The sequence below is a fragment of the Balaenoptera borealis genome (assembly GCF_965194805.1).
Source record: "Balaenoptera borealis genome assembly, chromosome: 14".
In the NCBI taxonomy this organism is placed as follows: domain Eukaryota; kingdom Metazoa; phylum Chordata; class Mammalia; order Artiodactyla; family Balaenopteridae; genus Balaenoptera; species Balaenoptera borealis.
In genome coordinates, this window is record NC_138875.1 from 73,530,055 (window position 1) to 73,549,246 (window position 19,192).

The 19,192-nt window shown below is 58.6% G+C and overlaps 1 protein-coding gene across 2 annotated transcripts in view; it reads left to right on the forward strand.

Annotated features, from left to right (window-relative positions):
- Positions 1-1,493: 1,493 nt before the first annotated feature.
- FAM222A (family with sequence similarity 222 member A) overlaps positions 1,494-19,192 on the forward strand; it is a 56,023-nt gene continuing 38,324 nt past the window's right edge. Inside the window, exon 1 of one of the 2 annotated variants that reach the window (XM_082354496.1) lies at positions 1,494-1,634. The gene's annotated coding sequence lies outside the window, so the exon portion shown is untranslated. The remainder of the gene's footprint in view (positions 1,635-19,192) is intronic. The other variant, XM_082354495.1, reaches the window with a different exon arrangement.

Consider the following 19,192-nt stretch of genomic DNA (forward strand, 5'->3'; position numbering starts at 1 on the left):
TGCTATATCAGTTTTCTCATGTGTAGAATGAGGGTGATAATACCTATCTCACAGAGTTGTGTGTGAGGTTTAGGTAAAGTATCAACACTTGGTTACATGTGTTAGCTTCTTTTATTACTTTTATTATTTTTAACAAACTCCTCATTGGGATGTTTCCAAAATTAAGTGAAACAATGAAGACAACGCACCTAGCTTGTGCTACCAAATACTTGCTCAATAAAATGATGCCGATTTTTCCACCCCTCGTTCCCGACAAAGGGACTACAAGTACCAGCATGCCCTGCGCCCCCAGTTGGGGCCCTTACGACCAGCGCCGGCGCGCTGCATGCCGGGAGTTGCAGTCCTCGCGAGGCAGGCTCCGCCTCGCCCCAGCTTGGGGGAGGAGGTTGGAGAGCCGCCCTACCGGCCTTTGAATTTTGCCGCGAAAAGCGCGCGTGGCGGCCCCCGGCTCCGCCCCCCGCAGGACGCGGCGCCGCGTCACCCTGGTAACCGCCTCTCGGCCGCCGCTGATTGGGCCAGACCGCAGGGGGCGGGCAGGGGGCGAGACGCGGCGGCGGCTGCGGGCGCTAGCGCCTGTCAGTCGGACCGGAGCGAAGCAGCGGGCAGGACTGCAGGGCTGACGGCTCCGCCGAGAGGCTGCGCGCGGCACCCGGGGGAGGCGAAGAGCCGGGCACGCCGCCTGTGGGGCGCGGCGCGCGGCACCCGGGCCCGAGGCGAGGCGAGGCGCCGGCGCGCGCTAGGCGGCTTGAGGCTGAGGCCCCGGGAGCCCCCACGCGCCGCCCGGGGCCATGGGCGCGTGAGAGCCCGGCGCGCGCCGCCCCTGCTGCAGCTCGAGAGCTCGAACGCCCAGTGCACCATCCTCCGGGCCGTCCTCACATCCGCCCAGCGCCACCCGGACCATTTCTCGGCGCCGAGGCCCCCGGGGCTGCACCCGAGCCTCCACCGCCCGCTGCCGCCGCCGCGGCTGCCGCTGCTCTCCGGCTTCCCCTCCCCCCACACCCGGGGCTCCGAGCAGGAGGAGGAGGGGCCGGTGCATTCTCGCCGCCTCTCTTTGCAACCTGCGGGGGCCGGTGCATGCCCGGCGAAGAGTCGGGCCGCTGCAGGTGCGTGCAGCCTCGGAGGAGGCGACCCCCCCCCACCCTCGGGCGAACCGGGGGGCTGCAAGCCACGGGCGGGCGGTCGAGCGAGAGGAAGCAACAAAGACAGGCTGCAGCTGGGGCCGGCGAGAGGAGCCGTGGTCTCCGGGCCCCTGGCGCGGGCAGAGAGGGCGCCCCGGGGAGCTGCAGCCCCGAGCAGGACCCCGAGGGGAGGCGCAGCGCCGCCCGCCGGACGCTGTGAGCACAGGCCCCCGGCGAGGATGCGCCGCCTGAGCGCCCGCGCGGCCCGGGTCCCGGGCGGGCACGACCCCCGCTGAGCCGAGAGAACCCCAACCCCCGACTTCGGACGGCGTGGGCCGGCGCCTGGATAGACCACACCGACAGCGTCTCTTCCCACCCGGAGAGAGGCATCGGCCCCCAAAGGGGGCTTCCTCAGGCATCCTCTGCCGCCTCTGCCACCTCTTCATGGCTGCGACCCGGCGAGCGGAGAGTCGTAGCCGCTGAGACCTGGTGCCCTTCGACGGCCTGGCTGATTAGGTGAGTTCCGCGGGGCGGGGTTCCGGGGTGAAGCTGGGGGCACCCTCTGGCGTCGGGGCAGCCAGATTGGAAATAAAGAGGCCCTGGGCTTATGGGGATCCTGAAGCAGCAGTGGCCCTTGTCTGCCCCTTTCCCCCAGCGCACAACTTGTCTAGACCGGCCTGTCGGCCGGAGTGGACACGGGGGGCTCGTTGTGAGGACTCCGGCAGAGCCCTGGGTGGGGCGTATGCCGGAGAGGAAAGGTCACCCCACCCCTAAAGCCAACAGACAAAGGTAGCAGCTCAATCATCCGAAAATTCCCTGGGAGTTCTCGCGTCTTAGAGGGGTTGGGGGAGCACCCAGGATGGGACACCTTGGGCTTCTCCCGAGTAGCCTCTGAAATCTTCAAGGGACATTAGCTCAGAGGGGGACGTAGTGTCCCGACCATGCAGGTGGCTGCGTTGAGGATTGTGCCCTCTGAGGCTGGACTGTAGCAGGGTTCACCTTACCGCCGCGTTCCTACAAAGAGTTCGCAGAGACGATGAGTTCCCCAGTGGGGTCACGGCGTGACGTCACTGCCAGACCTCTGACGTCGCTGCGGTTGCCGTGGCGACGCGACTTGTCCTGACCCAAGGCCGGAGGGGGCGGGGTCGTGGTAACCTGGGACGAGGCTGGATGCCTTTGGGTAGTGGAGGGGTGAAAGCAGACTTCCCCCACCTCCAACTGCAGTCCTCTGACCTAAATCCCCAGCGCCCCATGGGGTGGGGGAGGGAGGCAGTGCCAGCTGTCCCTGCTGATGCCCCTCCCCCAAAGACAGGTGTTTAGCTTTGCCCATATAGCCTGGCAGTGCCTGGGGGCGCAGGACTCCCAAGCAGAGCAACTTTGTGCTTTCAGAAGGGGATGCTACAGAGGAGAGCTCCCTGGACCCCAACCAGCAGGCTGAAGTTCCCAGGGTCCCCAGAGTGATGTGGACCCCCAGCCTTAAAGCAGGCTACTTCTGCTCAGGGAAACGGGGGTGACCCACCCCCAGCCCGGGAAGGTGCTGGGGAGCTGCTGCTTGCTGCCCCTCCAGTCCCGGGGTTCCCCCTGCTGCTCGACCCCAAGATGGCAGGGCCTTGGCCAAGCCTGAACTCCTGACTGCCCCACTCTCCTCTTGGTGTTTAAGATGATCTGATAAGCACAGTGTGGTGCTCATTAAGTGAATGGAGGGTAAGTCAGGCCCATCAGTGCCAAGGTCTGAATAAGCGTGCCCCTGCCAGGGGCCAGCTTTGATGGGGGTCAGGCAGCAGCCCTCTCTTCCCCGCCACACCCCAGCCCTGGCCCTGTTCCGTGTGAAGGCCCAGAGCAGCGTTCTGCTGCTGGCTCTTTGATTCCTCTTCTAAGTTCCTTCCAGCAGTTGCTGCTGGTGTCGGATGTGGGTGAAACTGCTGTGATCACATTTCTAGGAAAAGGTTAGAGAACTGTGTCATTGCTTAAGCGGTGTGGGGTGGGGTGACAGCAGAGGGGAGTGCGTGGGGGTCATTATGAGAAGCCAGGCCCCAGTCTCTACGTAGTGAGCTTTTTCTTCCCCCCCGTTCTCCTACCAGGCTCTCTAGCTAGATTTAACAGGTCGATAAGTATCAGTGGAGCTGCTTTGGGGGGCTTGGCAGGGAGATGATATTTCCAGCTGAAATGGTGTCGTTAAACACACAAGCTTCCAAGGACAGAGCAACGGCAGATGGGGGTAGAAGCGGGAGAGGTGGGCAGAAGGGCTGTTTGCGCTGCCTCTAGAAGCTTCCCAGTTTAGAAACAAACTCAGAGTGTGCGCCAGAGATCCACAAACACAGGCAGTCGGAGGTCCTCCGTGGAGTATTTACACTTCCACAGCCAAGGCGGAGGGAGAGGCTGTCAGAATTGGGCAATTCCTTCTGTTCCCTTCCCTGGGCTTGGCAATAGCACCAGGCGACAAGCAGGAGGGAGTGCCAGCTTACCCGGCGTCTCCCTACGTGCCAGGCATTTTACACGATCTCAGTTACTCTTTGGAGTAGCTTATGTGCTGTGGCCCATTTTACAGATGAGGAAACTGAGGCTCAAACAGAGGAAGCAACAGGCTACAGGTGCTCAGCCAGGCAGCTGCAGAGGTTCAGCTCTGAACTGCCTTGGCTCCTGAGTCCCCAGGTCTTCCCACCCGCTTCCATGGGTGGAGGGAGGCACCCCCACTTGTGGGACGAGGGTCCACTGCTGCTTCAGGATCCCCAAAAGCCTAAGACCCTCAGGGGCTATCTGCTATGGAGGCACTGCGATGCCTTCCCACACTGAAACCCGGGTTTGAATCCTGCTTCCCCATTACCTACAGGACAGTGTTGAGCAGAGTAGCAACTTCTGTCCTGGCCTTGTGGGCAGCCTGTTCCCCTCACCCCCAGCACCCCTTTCTCCAGTACTGGGGTAAGAAAGGTATGGCATGAAACCTGCCTGCCAGGAAGGGTCAAGAGAGCCAGCCCTAGGCTCCTTGTCACCTGCCCCTCTGGGCTTACCTCGGGGAGGGGTGTGAGTCTGCCCTCAGCCATTCTGGGGGCCCTCTTGGTTGGCACTCAGCTGGTGGGGAAATCAAGGATGTTGATGGGGCAATGACAACTTTGGCTCCCAACCCAGCCTGAGGGTCAGGAAGGGCCCTATTAGCAGGGGTACCATGTGAGTCTCAGAAAGGACAAATAGAGACCTGCCAGGCAGGGGAGTGGAAAAGTGTTCTGGGCATTGGGAGTGGCCATGTAGCAAGCCTGAGTGCTGGAGTGTGCTGTTGAGGGGAAGAGGTGGCCCTGGGGTGGGTGTGTCCTGGAGGCTGAGGTGATGGGGGAGATTTAAGCAGGGAGAGGATCCGGTGAGGGCTCCCTTGACAGTGACGGAGACCCTGGACATCCCTTCCAGTCCGGGGCGGGGGGGTGGGGGGGGGGCGGAAACCTTCTCAAATCTCTGAGCAGTCTCCTCTCTCAAGGTTAGCTCCCTACCTTCCACCCGCAGTAATCCTTATCACAGGTCTAATTCCATATAAGCTCACCCACCCCCTATCCCTTCTGAGCTTCACAGTTGCTCTGGACCGGGGCTGCACTGGGCCGGGTTTCTTAACGCCCAGTGGCTCGTGATTAAGAGCCAGGCTGTGGAGTGGGTCCACCTTGTTGGCTGTGTGACCTAGGGTGAGTAGCTTTGCCTCTCTGAGCCTCAGTTTCCTCATCTGTGAGAAGGAGCAGATAATAGCATCCACTGCCCAGCCTCATGTTAGGGATTCAGTGAGGGCTGAGCACAGGCGATGGCATACCATAAGCCCTCCATAAATGCACATTCTCATGGCCACTGGTAGCCTTATCCTCAGAACAGGGCCTTGAATGGCTCTCCCAGTCCCTCTTGGAGCCAAAGATCAAAGACCCTAGGGCAGGTCAGGGACCCCCCACCCTTCCAGCTGCCTGTGCTGTGTCTCCCACCCACCTTCCCAGATCACCCCACGTGGCTCCCATGTGAGCCCTTGGGGGCCTGGGGCCTGGCCAGGGGCCCCCCTGCCCAGTCTCCCTTCTGCGCCTTCCGCCTTCCAGTCCCTCTCCAACCGGAGGAAGCTAGCGGAGCAGCTCATATTCATGGACCGTAATTCAATCAGGCGGAGATTCCTCTGGGCTCGGGGGCGGGGGTGAGAACGGGGGGGCGCACACAAAAGGGCCGCCTTATTACCTCCCGCGGGCCGGGGATTGCTGCTCTGCCCCGGCAGCGGCCGGAGCCGCCTTTATTGTGTTAACCCATTTGCGTGTCAAGAGCTATTGTGCGCTTTCTCTGCCTGTGCGGGGCGGGCTTCGGGAGGAGGGCTGCGCGCTGGCCGGTCACCTCTGCGGGCGCCGCCCACCGCCCTGATTGGTTGCTAAGTGATTTGCATCCAAGGTAATCACTTTTATCTCAGGATGTCGACTATAATTATAAGCTACTGACATCTTTTGAAATCTGCCTAATGACTATTTTAGTCTGCACGGGCTGGGGGTGGGGAGGGGGATTCTGGAGGCTGGAGGGGTGGGGTGAGGGAGGAGGCTGGAAGGGGGAGGGATTCCTTTCACCTGGGCCGTTGGTTGGTTTGTTAGTTGAGAAATATCTGAATGCCTACTGCGTGCGTGGAACAAAAGGCCGGGGTGGGGGGGGGGCGGGTTGCATTCCTAGGGGCGGAGTTAGTACCATTTTAGAGATGGGAAAAATAGAGGCCCTGGGGATGAGCCACCTGCCCAGAATTATACACCTAATAAGTGGTCGGTCGGGACCTAAGTCTCTCTGACCCTAAATTCATGCGCTGGCCACTGGAGTAGGGTGTAGACAGACATAATAATAGTAATCATTCCTGCCTGATACCTCCCAGGGTTTATGTCATAGCCCTAAGAAATGCAGATGCTATTACTACCCCCATTTTACCAGAGAGGAAACAGGGGCACAGAGAGATTACATTACTACCCAAGGTCACACAGCCAGGGAGGGGCAGAAGTGTGAGGTCTGTTGATGGCCAGAAATAGGGGTGCAGCGTGGGCAGTGAGAAGGGTGAAAGGGCAGGCATGGGTTCCAGCTCCCCTCTCCCTCACCCCTTTGTGTTTCCATTTGGTAAACAAGGGGCATCAGCCTGGGTTGAGGGCACCCTGCTGGCCACTGTCTGGGTGGCAAAGCTCTAAGGAATCAGATGGCCTGCAGCCTCCATGGGGAGTAAGATGAGTCTGCAACTGACTCGAATTACAGACAGAGCCAGAGCAGGGCTGGAGGAGAGACACTGAGGAGAGGGAAACTACAACTGGTCGTGGAGGGCTTCCTGCAGAGGAGGCTTTTGCTCTGGGCCCTGAGGACTGGGTGGATCTGCCCAGTATGGAGTGAATGGGGATGTCACTAGGAGGGAGCTTGAGAACCTAGGGGCATGATCAGAGGGGCAGGGGGAGCTTATAAGAGGGCGGAGGTAAAAGGGAGTTAAGCTAGGAGGATGTGCAGTTAAGCTAGGAGTGCTGCGCTAAGTACCTGACTTGTCCAGGGGAAGAGCAGCCAGAAGCCAGTGAAGGTGTCTGGCAGGGAGGGGTGCAATATGATCTGGGTGCCCGTAGGTCAGTCTGGCAGCCTCTGTAGGGGCTTGGGCGTTGCAGACTGGGATGAACCTTGACTGCATTCTCGCTGGCTGTGTGTCCTCAGACAAGTCACTTTGCCTCTCTGGGCCTCACTTGCCTCATCTGTTCAAGGGCGTAATAGCAGTTTTCTCACAGGCTTGTGGGTGGGATGAGCTTGAGTGTGCAGAGTGCTTGGGGGAGCTTGACTGAGCCTTTCAGAGCTAAGTGGGCTCAGGACCAGGACCCAGCCAGTCATCCTGGCCTCACAACAAACCAGCATCCCGGCCACAGCAGCTGTTTGGGGCCCTGGGAGCCCCTGCCATTGTGCATAGGGCACAGGGGACAAAGGCCTGGGAGGTCAGGGGGTAAGGCCGAGGCTGGCTGTGAACAGGCTCCTGAGGATGGGGACTTAATGACTCAGAACTTACTGACCTAGAGTCTGTGGGGCAGGGGGCTGAGGAGGAGGAGGAGGAGGAGTAGGAGGAGGAGGGAGGTCCAGCCACCAGCTGTCTGCTCCAGGATTCGCTGCCAAGGCAGGGGCAGCTGCCCCGCAGGGTCCAGGCCTGAGCTTGGCACTGGGAGAGGAAGAGGTGGCAGAGCCTCCTGGCCTGCAGTCCCCAGGCCTGAACTGGGGGCTCGGCTTTGCCCCTCAGCATCTGCATGACCTCGGTCTCCTCATCTGTCAGATGGGTCAGAGGTCCACTTTGGAGGGCAGCTGTGAGGCTTGGCAGGAACTGACAGCAAGCGGGCAGTAAACAGGAACTGCTATTTTTGCTCTTTATTCATCCGTTCATTCCGGGAGATTCACCACTCTGTGCTAGGCTCCCTGCCAGGAGCTGGGGATGCAAAGATGAACAAGCCCAGTTGCCTTGAGAGGTGGTGAGGCTTTAGACACACCATCACAGGACAGTGGGTAGGTCGCCACAATATAGGAATTAACAGTGTGCAGGCACTGTGCCAGAGGCGGGGTGACAGCAATGAACAAGCCAGATATGGCCCCTGCCCTCTGGGGCCCCCAGTCTTTCAAAAGCACACTAGGAAATCAGAGGTGGAAATGACTACTTCCAGCTGTAGTATTCAGGGAGGGCTCCCTGGAGGAGGAGACACTTTCTATTGCTAGCTTTGGGGGCTTCTGTCTAAACACCTTCACCTATTATGGGAATCACAGGACACGGCTGGTGTCTGCTGTGTGCCAGACAGAGCTTTCCCCTTTGGCAACCACATTCTCATGTGGTTCTGGGAAGGGTGTTTTTGTCCCTGTTGTGTAAATGGAGAAACTGAGACTCAGCAAGGTTTTGTCCCTGTTGTGTAAATGGTGAAACTGAGGCTCAGCCCAGGGCCACATGGCAGGTCAACAGAATCCCCTTTGTTATCCACACAAGTTTTGCCTGTCCTCTGCCTGTGAGGGTGCTGGGCTGGGTGGGGCTGTCACAGGAGGATCCTTGGGCAGGAGCTAAGGGGACCAGTTCTGGGCCAGCTGTTGCTTTCATGAGCTCACGACCTTGAGCAAGTCACCCTCTACTCTAGCCCGGCCTCAGCCGTGTCCTCTGTAAGATGTCAAGGATAGCAAATCCGTGGCAGGTCTGGCTTGCTTTACACTGCTGTGCCCTTGGCAGACATCACCAGTCAGTTGCTGCCCTCTTCCCCCGCTGAGTTCTTCCCCTGACCTTGGGTTCTTGCCAGGGAGGGCTCTGGGCAGGCGGCACCAGTCAATCAGTGGGGCCTATGTGCTGAAGCCTGCTTGCCTGCCTGGCCTCAATAAGCTCAGGGGTCCCTTTAGCCCATCTCTGTACGGTTCAGAGGACCAGGGTACCAGAGCGAGGGATTTCTGGGGAATCTTCTCTGAGGATATGGGTTGTTCTTCAGCCATGAAGACTGTTGAGGTGTGAGAGTCTGTTACCTTCCTCCAACTCCCAGAGTTGCACAGCCCATCACATGCTCAGCATGGAGTGCTGTCAGCAGATTGCAGATGCTTTCAGTCTGGATAATAATAATAGCATTTACTGAGCTCTTCCTGAGAGCCAGGTCCTTCCTGGGCACCCTCTCATTCATCATTCCCCAGAGCACCTGCAGTGTGCCTCTCAGCACTCCTAGGAAGAAGTCTTAACCCATTTTAGAGATGTGGAAACTGAGGCTAAGAGCCATTAAGCAGAGCAGGGTTACATACTTACTGAGTGGCTGAGCTGGCATTCAAATCCAGGTCTTGAAGTCCACAGCCTGGGACAGACCGGGCAGCCTTCCTGGAGGAGGTGTCATTAAAGGCCAAGGCCTTAAAGGCTGGTGGACTTCTGGCAGACAGAGCTGGGCCTTCTGGGAAAGGGAAGGGGGTCCTTTTAGGTGAAGGGAACAGCATGAGAAGCAGCTCAGAGGCCACAGGCAAGAGTGTTTAGGTTGAGGGACTGGTGTATGGCTGGATGTGGCTGGAATGTGGGAGGGGACGGGGCTGTGGAGGAGACTGTGGTGGTCTTGGCATTTAGACTTTGCCCTCCCATAGTAGGGAGCTATGGCAGATCTTGGAGCAGAGGAATGATCCAATCCTGTCTAAGTGTATTTATTCAGCGCCTCCATGAACCCAGGGTGAGGTCAGCTGGTGCTTGGGGCTACCTCTGGTCTACTGGAGGCTTTAGCCTAGAACCTTTGCCTGGCACATAGTAGGTAGGCATCCAAGAAATATTTGTTGAATGAATCAATGAATGAAAATGCCTGCCGGGCTGAAATGCTCCTGGTGTCCCCGTGGGCCCAGCTGCAAGGAGGAGAGAGGCCAGAGTCTCTCTCTCCAGGAAAAGTTGAACACCAGGCCTGGGGGTGAGGGCTGGGGGAGGGAACCAGGCAGGTACCTGGGGCAGGGACTTCCCGCCCTCCCCAGCCCTGCTGCGTGTCCCCAAAGCCCTCCTAGACCTTCCCACAGGGCTGTCCGCTCTCCTCACCACCAGGTGTGGCAGGCAGCCTGGACCCAGCGCTTGGTGGGGATAAAAGATGAAGGTTCGTGACCATTTTTTAACTCAATAAAGGGAGAGACAAGCTGCAGGCTGCAGGCCGGAGATATAATTAGTTCACAGCAGTGGCGCTTTCTTGATTTAGCTTCTAAGAGAACAAGACAAGGATGTTATACCCAATTAGCAGTAACATCCAGTCGGGGCCTCAATAGGTGAGATAACAAGCTATTTTTATGACTTTTCTTTCCCAGCTTGGAGGGGGTGGGGCGAAAGGGGGTATCGGGGCCTTATTTCTTTTCATTGGGGAACAATTATTAGTGAACGCGGGATTTCCCAAAGCCAAATGATGCATTTATTAACCCAAATTAAGCAGGCATGCCAGCGCGGCAGCTGGGGTGGCATTTTTTTTTTTTTTAATTTTATTTACTTATTTATTTATTTATGGCTGTGTTGGGTCTTCGTTTCTGTGCGAGGGCTTTCTCTAGTTGTGGCAAGTGGGGGCCACTCTTCATCGCGGTGCGCGGGCCTCTCACTGTCGCGGCCTCTCTTGTTGAGGAGCACAAGCTCCAGACGCGCAGGCTCAGTAGCTGTGGCTCACGGGCCTAGTTGCTCCGCGGCATGTGGGATCTTCCCAGACCAGGGCACGAACCCGTGTCCCCTGCATTGGCAGGCAGATTCTCAACCACTGCGCCACCAGGGAAGCCTGGGGTGGCATTTTGAGGCCAGGACTAGTGGAAGGGGTGCAGGCCGCTCACCTCCACTTTGGAAGCCCTTGGAAATGGCTCCAAATGCAGAGGGTCCCTTGCTGTGGCAAGGGGAAGCCCAGGCCCTTGATATAGTCTTAGTGACTGCCTCGATTTCCCTACCTGCTTCCAAGAGGTACAAAGAGGCTTTGCCAGTTCCCCTGGGGATGAGGAAGGAGCCAGTTCTGGCCCTTGGCAGCTCTTCCTGGCACCACCTGATATCCTTTCTGCCAACTGGGCCAGAGGTTCTGGCTCCTCAGCCTTGAACCTGGCGTTGCACTCTGCCCGCTAGACCCCCATTATGGCTCGTGCTGCCTGACCACCCTCCTGCCTATCCTGGGTCCCAGCCCCAGTCTCTGGCAGGGGCTGAGTGGTGATTACCTCCCCCCTCTCCACCCTCATTACCCACACAGCCGGGGCACCCAGCACTGGCCAAGTCTCCGCTGGGCAGGGGAGCCCTGCCAAGCCCCACCCCAGCTGCCTGGCCACACTCCGACTCCTGGCGAGGGCTGGGGGATGCCCAGAGAGGGAGCTGGCATGGCTGTCTCAGCACACCATCATCTTGGGCCACAAGCCCAGAGCAGGTTCGTGGGCCTCCACCTGTCCTGCCCCAAGTCCCATCTCCCCGTCAGTGTGGAGCCCCGTGCTTGTGGCTCACACAACTGACAAATCCAGCCATGCAAAGTGGGAGTTTAATTGCAAACAGTTTTTATGGATCATGGGCCCATCTGTGCCACCATATGCAAAAGGGAAAAAAAAAATTCCCATAAAAAAGAAAAAGCGTTTCTCCCTGCCCCATCCCCCAAACTGACTCCAAAAGAAACATTTGCCAGGGTTTTTCTGGCTGGAGCCAAGCATGGAGCTGGGATCCACCCTGGGGGCTTCCTTTAGTGTGGGCCCGGCAAAGTCAGGGGGCTAGGTGGGGCAGGGGTGAGCAGGCCCCATGGGGCCTGACTGCTGAGAGGAGGCTTTTTTGGCCTCAGCAAACTGCCAGAAGTTCCTGAACCCACTGGGTTTTCTCTGGGCTCCGGGCCTTTGCACGTGCCATGGAGCTGTCCAAGTATCTGCTGTTCTTTCTTGGCATGGAATGGGCACTGTGCAGTGTTGATGCAAATGTGGGCATGAGTGGGGCTCCCGGACGAGGCGCCTCTTCTTCCATTTCTAGCCCAGGAAATGCAGCCCCAGGAATTCATTTCCCCCAGGCTGCCCAGGCCTCACAGACTCCGCTCTTCCCATTGGTCCTGGCCACCTGGCATGGTGCCCAGCCCGGCTGGGCAGATGAGCCCTGTCCATGGGGTCAGCGCTCCTTGGGACCTCAGGAAGGGCTGAGTGGGCTGGTCATCTGAGAGCACTCACCTCTGCGGCAGCCTGCTAGGGTTCTGTTGCCGCACCACCTCATCCCAGCTGGGGGATGTCAGACTGTTGTTTTTTCCCCTCCATGCCTCAGTTTTTTCCTCTGTAAAATGGGGATAAGAAGTGGATGTGAAACTGCATGTGAAAAGCCTCTGTTATCTGTCTGTCATATCTCTTCCCCAAGTGAAGGTCTTTGTTCACTGATGTCTTCCCAGGTTCCTAATCAGGACATTCGATGTTTATTGAATGAATAAGTCAGTGAATGAATGCATGCATGAGTGAGTGAAGTATTTGGAGGACTCTCTGGGGAGGGAATGAGACACAGGCTCCAGGCCAGCCAGAAACTCAGGGTTTTTACACCCTTTCTATTGGAGTCTAGAAACCACTCTGCAAACTGTGGGGATTATGAGTTCCATTCTACTGATGGGGAAAACTGAGGCCCAGAGAGAGCCAGGGCCTCTCCCAAGGTCATGCAGCTGGAAAGAGGCCCGAGTTGGGACCGGAACTCTGATCTGACCATATTCCTGACCCTCACATTGTAGGTGAGGAAGGTTAGGCCCAGAGTGGGGAAGGGATTCAGCCCAGGTCACACGGCAAGGAAACAGCAGGCAGCGTTTGTGGGGTCCTTCCTAGTCCCTTGTAGACTGAGGAAACTCAGCCCCTCCAGCCTCAGAGCCAGGCCAGCCAAGTGTGCTGCTCCTCCCTCCTCCCCTGCCCTCCAGCTCCCCCAGGTCTGCACCAGGATCCCTGTGCCAGTGGGTTTCCCCATCAACTTCATAAACTGGCAGCTCCAGGCCGCATGCTGGGGTCCTGGTGCCTGAGGCCCGGTACTTGGGGCAGCCCTCCTGCAACAGGTAGCGGGGGAAAGGGGACCCTTGGGACCCGGGCAAGCACAGGCCAGCCAGGCCCCTGGCAGGAGCCCAGGCCAGACACCAGGCAGCCCATTCCCCACCTGGCAGTGATCACCAGCTCCCGTTGTAATCATTAAAACTATTAGAAGGAAACGTTCGCTTGAAGCAAATGTCAGGCGCCGAGTTGTGCTTTGTAAACGCTCACAATTAATGCCAATCAGGGCCGGAAAAAAGCCGGCCTGGAATCCTGTCTGTTTCGTCTCATTTGTCAGCTGGTGCCGCTCCGTGTTGCACATTTTCATACAATTGCTATAAACATAAAAGGGAAACTCCACAGTGTTCCCGGGCACCCGGATGGTGCACGCCGGCTTAATTACTTGGGATTCTGCTGTTCACTTGGCCGCCCCGCGCCCATGGAAGGGAGAAAGGGGGACTTTGTGTTGGCAGGGTGAGGGCTCCTGGGGGTCAGCCAGGGAGATGGGTCAGGCGCCCGGCCCGGGTCTCCAGCCACACCCTTCACAGGCTGAGGATGACTGTGAAACAAGAAAAAAAAAAAAAAAAAAAAGCCGCCTAAAATACGTCTGCAAAATCCTCAAGGAGAAAAGAGGGGCTCAGTGTCCACCAGACTTTGGCTTTGAATCCCATCTCCTAGAATGATCCATCAGGTTTATTGCCCTCCCCCTGCATGCCAGGCCCTGTGCCACTTGCCAGCCGGGCCTCAGTTTCCCCACCTGTGAGTTGGGGGTCATAGCCCAGTAGGTCAGGATTTCAAGCTGGCTGGGGCCAAGCTCTGGGCTGCAGGCATGAAGTAGGCTTTTTCTCATTTAGTTGTTACATGGACCCTTTGAGGGCGGGCTGCTCTTCTTAGTAGCAACAGGGAGTGCGAGGCCCAGAGTCTCACAGCCAGAAGTGGTGGAGCCAGGATTGCTGGACTGCAGAGCCCATCCTGCTGTGCCCTCCCAGGGTAGCTGTAGGGTCAGAAGGAGATGATGGAGCTAAAAGTCCCAGCACACAGTGGGTGTTTTCATAAACAGTAGCTGCTGTCATCCCACTGCCTGCAGATGGGCCAGGGGCAGTAAGGGGCTCAGGCCCAGGCCTGAGGGACAGCACCAACACACGTGGACCTTGCTGGATGGAGGTAGTGAGGGGAGTGGTCTATAGGGGGATGCTGCCTGCCGCCCCCTCCCCCAGTTGCCTCTAATCTGCCTCGGAGGTGCTGGGTGCTAACTGCACGCCAGGCCCGCGTACCTAACCAAACCCTCCACTGCCCAGAAAGTTGGGCAGGTTGTCATCATTGCCTCCATTGTACAGATGAGAAAACTGAGGTCCAAACTGATCTAGGGCTGCAGAGCTGGGAGGTGGGGAAGCTGGAGCCAGATTCAGGTTCAGCCACTCCAAAGCCCTTCTTATGCCTTTCCAGCCACCTCCCCATCAGTGGCCTGGATGTGAGGGCTGGCCAACTCTACGAACCCTCCCCAGGACCCTTTTGAGCTCTCTAGCTCTCTGTGGATGGGGTCTTCTGAGGCCAGGCTGGCTCGGCAGGGACACACCGGCCTTTGTGTAGGCTTGGGCAGGCTTGGGCCAGGCGGGGCAGCCAGTGGAGTGGGGAGAGGCGGTGCAGCCCAGCCGGCCACGGACAAATGCTCAGAGCAGGAATAGAGGCCCCTTTGTGTGGTGCTCAGTGGGGGAGGGGGTGCTGCCAGCTGCCACCCTGTGTGACCGGGGAGGCCTGAGTCCTCCACAGAGGCCTGCCGCCATCCCCAAGGGACTGGCCAGGGAGCCTGTCATCTTCTCCCTGACACCTCCTTCCACCATTATTTGCCTGCCTCTTGTTTTCTGGGGGCCCCAGCTGCTAGAGGAGCCAAGGGCAGCCATTAACCTGGTTTGCCGTGGGCCTACTGTGTGCCAGCACTGGGCCAGACACTCCACCAACCCTGCAGGTCAAGGGCAATAGTCCCACTTACAGGTGAAGACACTGAGGCTCAGGACAGGCCACTTGTCATAGTCACACAGCTGGTCCTGGGGCCAGGATTTGGCCGACTTCAAAGCCTTTTCTTCCCATGGAGTTGCCTTTTGGGCCTGGACCCAGAGCTTGCAATTTGAGGTGCCGCCTCAGTTGCCGGGGTGGCCTGAGGAAGGCTGCTGGCTGGCTCTGTTGCCTGGGCAACAGGGTACCAGGCGTCCATTCCATCCCTCCATCCTGGCCAGGCTCTGGGCTAGCAGCTGCAGCTTTAGTGGAGACCAAGCCCGGGACCTGTTGAGGGCTGCCCTACCCATTAAACCTTCTCTGAGCTTCGATCCCCTTGGCTTAAAAATGAGAATGAAATAGAATCCACCCCTGGGAGCATCAGGGATGCTGGGCCAGGGGGCAAGTAATGTGCCGAGCTCAGTGCCTGCACGTACTCAGGCTGCACAAACGTGGCCTGGGGTTTCCTGGCACCCCTGCCACCTCCTGGGAGAGGTGAGAGGACAAGGCAGTGGGTGGGTGGCAGGGATGTGAGGGTAACTCTTAGGAGCACAAGCACATGGCAGGGATTGGCTCACTGGGTCCCTGCCGTAGCCCCATTTTGCAGGTAAGCAGACTGAATCTCAGATAGCTGAAGTGGCTTGTCAGGGGTCCCAGGGCCCTAAGGAGCCCAGGAACACAGGGAAGGTAGCTTCCCAGAAAGCCCAGCTCTTAGTGTTTTTCTGACCCCCACCTGGCCTGCAGCCACTGACCAAGTCCCATCTGTGAGCTCAGCCCTGTGGGAGGCCCAGAACCACCCACAGGAAGCCCCCAAAGGCCACTTGGCTTCCCATGGCATAGTCCAGCAACCCGGGACCAGCCTGCACCCACCAGCTCGCTCCCTGCTCTGTGCCTTTGCTCAGGCCGGGGCTCCCACCGGGAGTGCCTTCCCCACCACACGCTCGTGCGGGCACACTCATGCCTTCTCTTCAGGGGTGACTCCAACCCTCCGCTTCCCTAAAGGGCTCCAAGTCCCTCCTCTGGGCCTATACCCTGCTCACCAGTGCCACAGCCCCAAGCCTCTTTCTCCAAACTCTCCGTCCACAGTGTGGCGTGTGGTAGGCTTTCAGTGAAGTCTAAACAAAGATGCAGCCCTGGCCATCAGGACCAGGTCCCTGCCTAGCCTAGTGGAAGAAACAGATACAAACAGATCAGTGACAAGGCTGCATGTCTGGGGATGGGGTCAAGTGCAGGACATCCAAGGAGCAGGCAGGTCCCACCCCAGCTCTCCCTCCTCCACCCAAGGGAGCGAACACTTCCAAGCCCTTACTATGCTCCTGAAAGCTCGGCCATCTCGGTTTAATCCTCCCAGGGCGAGGCAGGGGTTTACGGATGAGACAGGAGGCTCAGGAAGGCAGATGCCGGCTGAGGTCACACAGCTTCTGCGGGTGGAGCCTCTGTTGGAGCCTTGGACCATCCGACCCCAAAGCCTGTGCCCTGCTCCCGGGTGGAAAATTCAGGTGCCCACAGGGGCCAACCAGGTGACACAATGAACAAAGCCAGCTGCCACTGGGCCTCGTGGGAACGTGGGCTCCAGAGCTGCCAGCTTTAGTTTGTTTTCAAGAGAAACCAGACAATGAGAATTTTAGATGGAATTTTAGTTCTTTTCTTTTCAATATTGGCAGCCATGTCACAATTTCTTTTTACTTCAACAAACAGAGCACAGAAAAGATGTTTGTGGGCAGGATTTGTACCCTTCACTGATGTGGTGTTATCTGGGTGGCGGGAATGATGGGGCTCCCAGGATGTCTTGCCTTCCCCATCCCCATCCCCATCCCCGGCCAACAAGAGTCCCCAGAACCCAGCGGCAGCTCCACGCACCCCTGAAGGCACCCGCAGCCACCGCCTTCACTGCCAGAGGCAGGAGGCAGGGCCCGAGCCCCACGAGGGCACCACCCAAATAGCTATAATCAGCAGCCTCGCCAAGACTTCAAACTCACCCAATTATCCTGCGAGAGAAAAAAAAACACAAAATGAAAACAAATTAACATGTTTGCATAGAAACTGCTGCAGCAACACACACAGCCGCGCACACGCACGTGCTGGCGCATGCCCTGGCGAGGCTGGGAGACACCGCTGCCACCCCTCCCCAGGCCTGGCACCCACCTGGCAGGGCTGGGCCGGGCCAGGCTGAGCCCACGGCCCAGGGCCAAAATGTGCCCTAGGCCCAGCGACCTGACTGTCCCCACACCTGGCTGGGCACTGTCTTAAGTCCACCGGCTTTCACGTTCTTCACTTTTTTCTTTTCTTTTCCAATTTAATAAACGCATGAAATTCATCGTATGCCAAAATTCAGCCTCACTGATCTGAACCCCTTTCTTCAGATGGGGAAGCTGAAGCACGCAGAGGTTAGTTGACCTGCCCAAGGCTGCACAGCTGGAGAGGAAGAGCTGGGGTTTGAACCTAGAGTGATCAGCCCTGGAGTCCTTGCCCACCCCTTCCCGGCGCGCTGTCTCGTTCCGAGGGCTGTGTGGGTGTGGTGGTCAGGATCGCAGAGCCACGTGGAGATGAGTTCAGATCCCTGATCCGTCAGTCCCTCACTGGATGGCTTTGGGCAAGTGACTTGGCCCTCTCTGTGCCTCAGTTTCTCCTCCTGGAAGACTGGGATAATAATGGTCCCTTCCGCAGGGAGGTTAGGAGATTTGGTAGGTGAATGACTGCAAAGTACTACCTCTGGCACCTGCCCACGGGGAGGGGTCCCTCCGAGCCCCACACCGTTTAGTTGGCCCTCCAAGGCCTGGCTCGTCAGAGGAGCCCCTGTTGGGGGCCTTTGGGCTCCGAGCCAGGTGCTGCCCTTGCCCCTGGAGCACGCAGTCAAGGGGCTCAGGGGCCCTCTCTGCCGGGAAGCCGCTCGTCCTGGGAGTGAGCCCTCTTCTCTGGGCTCCCGCGAAGCTCCGTCTGACCCGGGGGTGGGATTGCTGGGCGTGCGCCGGATCCTCCCTGCTGTGTCTGATTCTTCTTCAGGTCCCCACAGCCTGGCGCACAGCCGGTGCCCAGGCAAGGCTCTGTGAATGGAGCCATCCCCTCGCTCCCACCCCCACCTGGGCATCTCTGGGGCTTGTCCCTGGGAGTTGAAGGAGAAACTGTGCTGGAAGGACTTGGGGCTTAAGATCTTGGGGCTCAAGGGTCCCCAGGCCAGGGCTGAGGATGCCTCCCCAGCCCCCTCCCCCTGCCCTGCAGGACCACAGACAAATCCCTTCACCTCTGCAAGCCCCTTGCGTTCGTCTCTGGTCCATGACGGTGAAAGCTGAGGGTGGACATCGCCAGCACGGTGGGCACCTAGTGGGCAGTGGATTTGAAGTTGCTAAGAGGGCAACAGAGCAGCCTCTGTCCCCGATCGAGTGACAGTACTTGATCACCCGGCTTAGTCCTCACCACAACTGGGTGAGGGAGGGGAGGTTTCTAGCCCCATTTTTCAGATGGAGAAACTGAGGCCCCAAGGAACTCAGACTCAAGAGAGTCCCACTGGTAAGTGGCAGGGCTGGGGTTCAAACACAGCAGTTCTGGGTTTGCGCTTTAGCCGCGGTGCTGTTTGGCCCTTCCTGGATGCCACCGGTCAGGGGTGAAGGGGGCAGTGTCTAGCAGGTCTGGACGGTGAGGACCAGCAGGACGCTGTCCTGGTGGTGGTGGTAGAGGGTTAACTTCATTGGCCTCAGGTTATTTGGCATCAGCCTCGGTCTACAGTCACGCCCACCACTCAGGGCCATGGTGGCCCCCTGAGGGTGGTGACCCAGTGCCCACCCCAGGGGTGGCTGGTGGAACATTGGGTGCCCACTTGGAATCCCAGCCCTCCCTTGGCATGGCCCTGCCACAGGCCTAAGAGTCCAGCAGACCCAGCTTCATGCCCCCACCCCAGCAGCTGGCCTCAGACAAACCCTTGTCCTCTGTCCCCCGGGAGCATGGGGGGCATGGCTGTGCCCGCACCTCTCAGGATGGGCTCAAGGCTGGGACGTGGCTCCAGCATGTGGTTGCTGCCAGTTGAAGCAGCCCCTTGCTCAGACCTGTGAGGAAGCGGCCCTCCCCCTCTTCCAGAGGATTCCCAGCCCTCGCGCCTCCAGGACACAGCTTGGGATGGGGCTCGCGTGGCCTCCCATCCGATGTGCCACTCACCCACCTGCTTTGACAAACACCCGCTCGGTTCTCTGGGGGCCCGGGTGTTCCAGACGTGCAGAGGGGTTTGTTGGATTGAAGTGGTAAACTGTGCAGTGAAACAAGGAGGGGAGAGACCCCAGGGGCCAGGGCAGATGACCGGAGAGGAGAGCTGTGAGCCCCGGGCATGCAAGGAGTGGTCGGGAAAGAAAGGCCCCAGTGTATCCTCTGTTCAGTGCGGATTTATTGAGCATCTGCTTTGTGCCTGGCCTCAGAGTGGGAAGACTAGAGCTGGGTCTGTGAGGCCCCAGGCTCGGCCGCCTCCCGGCTGTGCACCCCTGGGCAAGCCAGGCAGTCTTTCTGGACCCAGCCTCCTCCCAGGGGGCTGTGGAGAGGGTCAAGGTGGGACGACATTCAGTACGAGGTGGTTGAGAGCCACGGAGTTCCACCCTCAGAGGTTCAAACCCCTGCCCTGCCCCGCCCCTTGGGGGTAGGTGGGCGCCGCTTCGGTGGCTGTG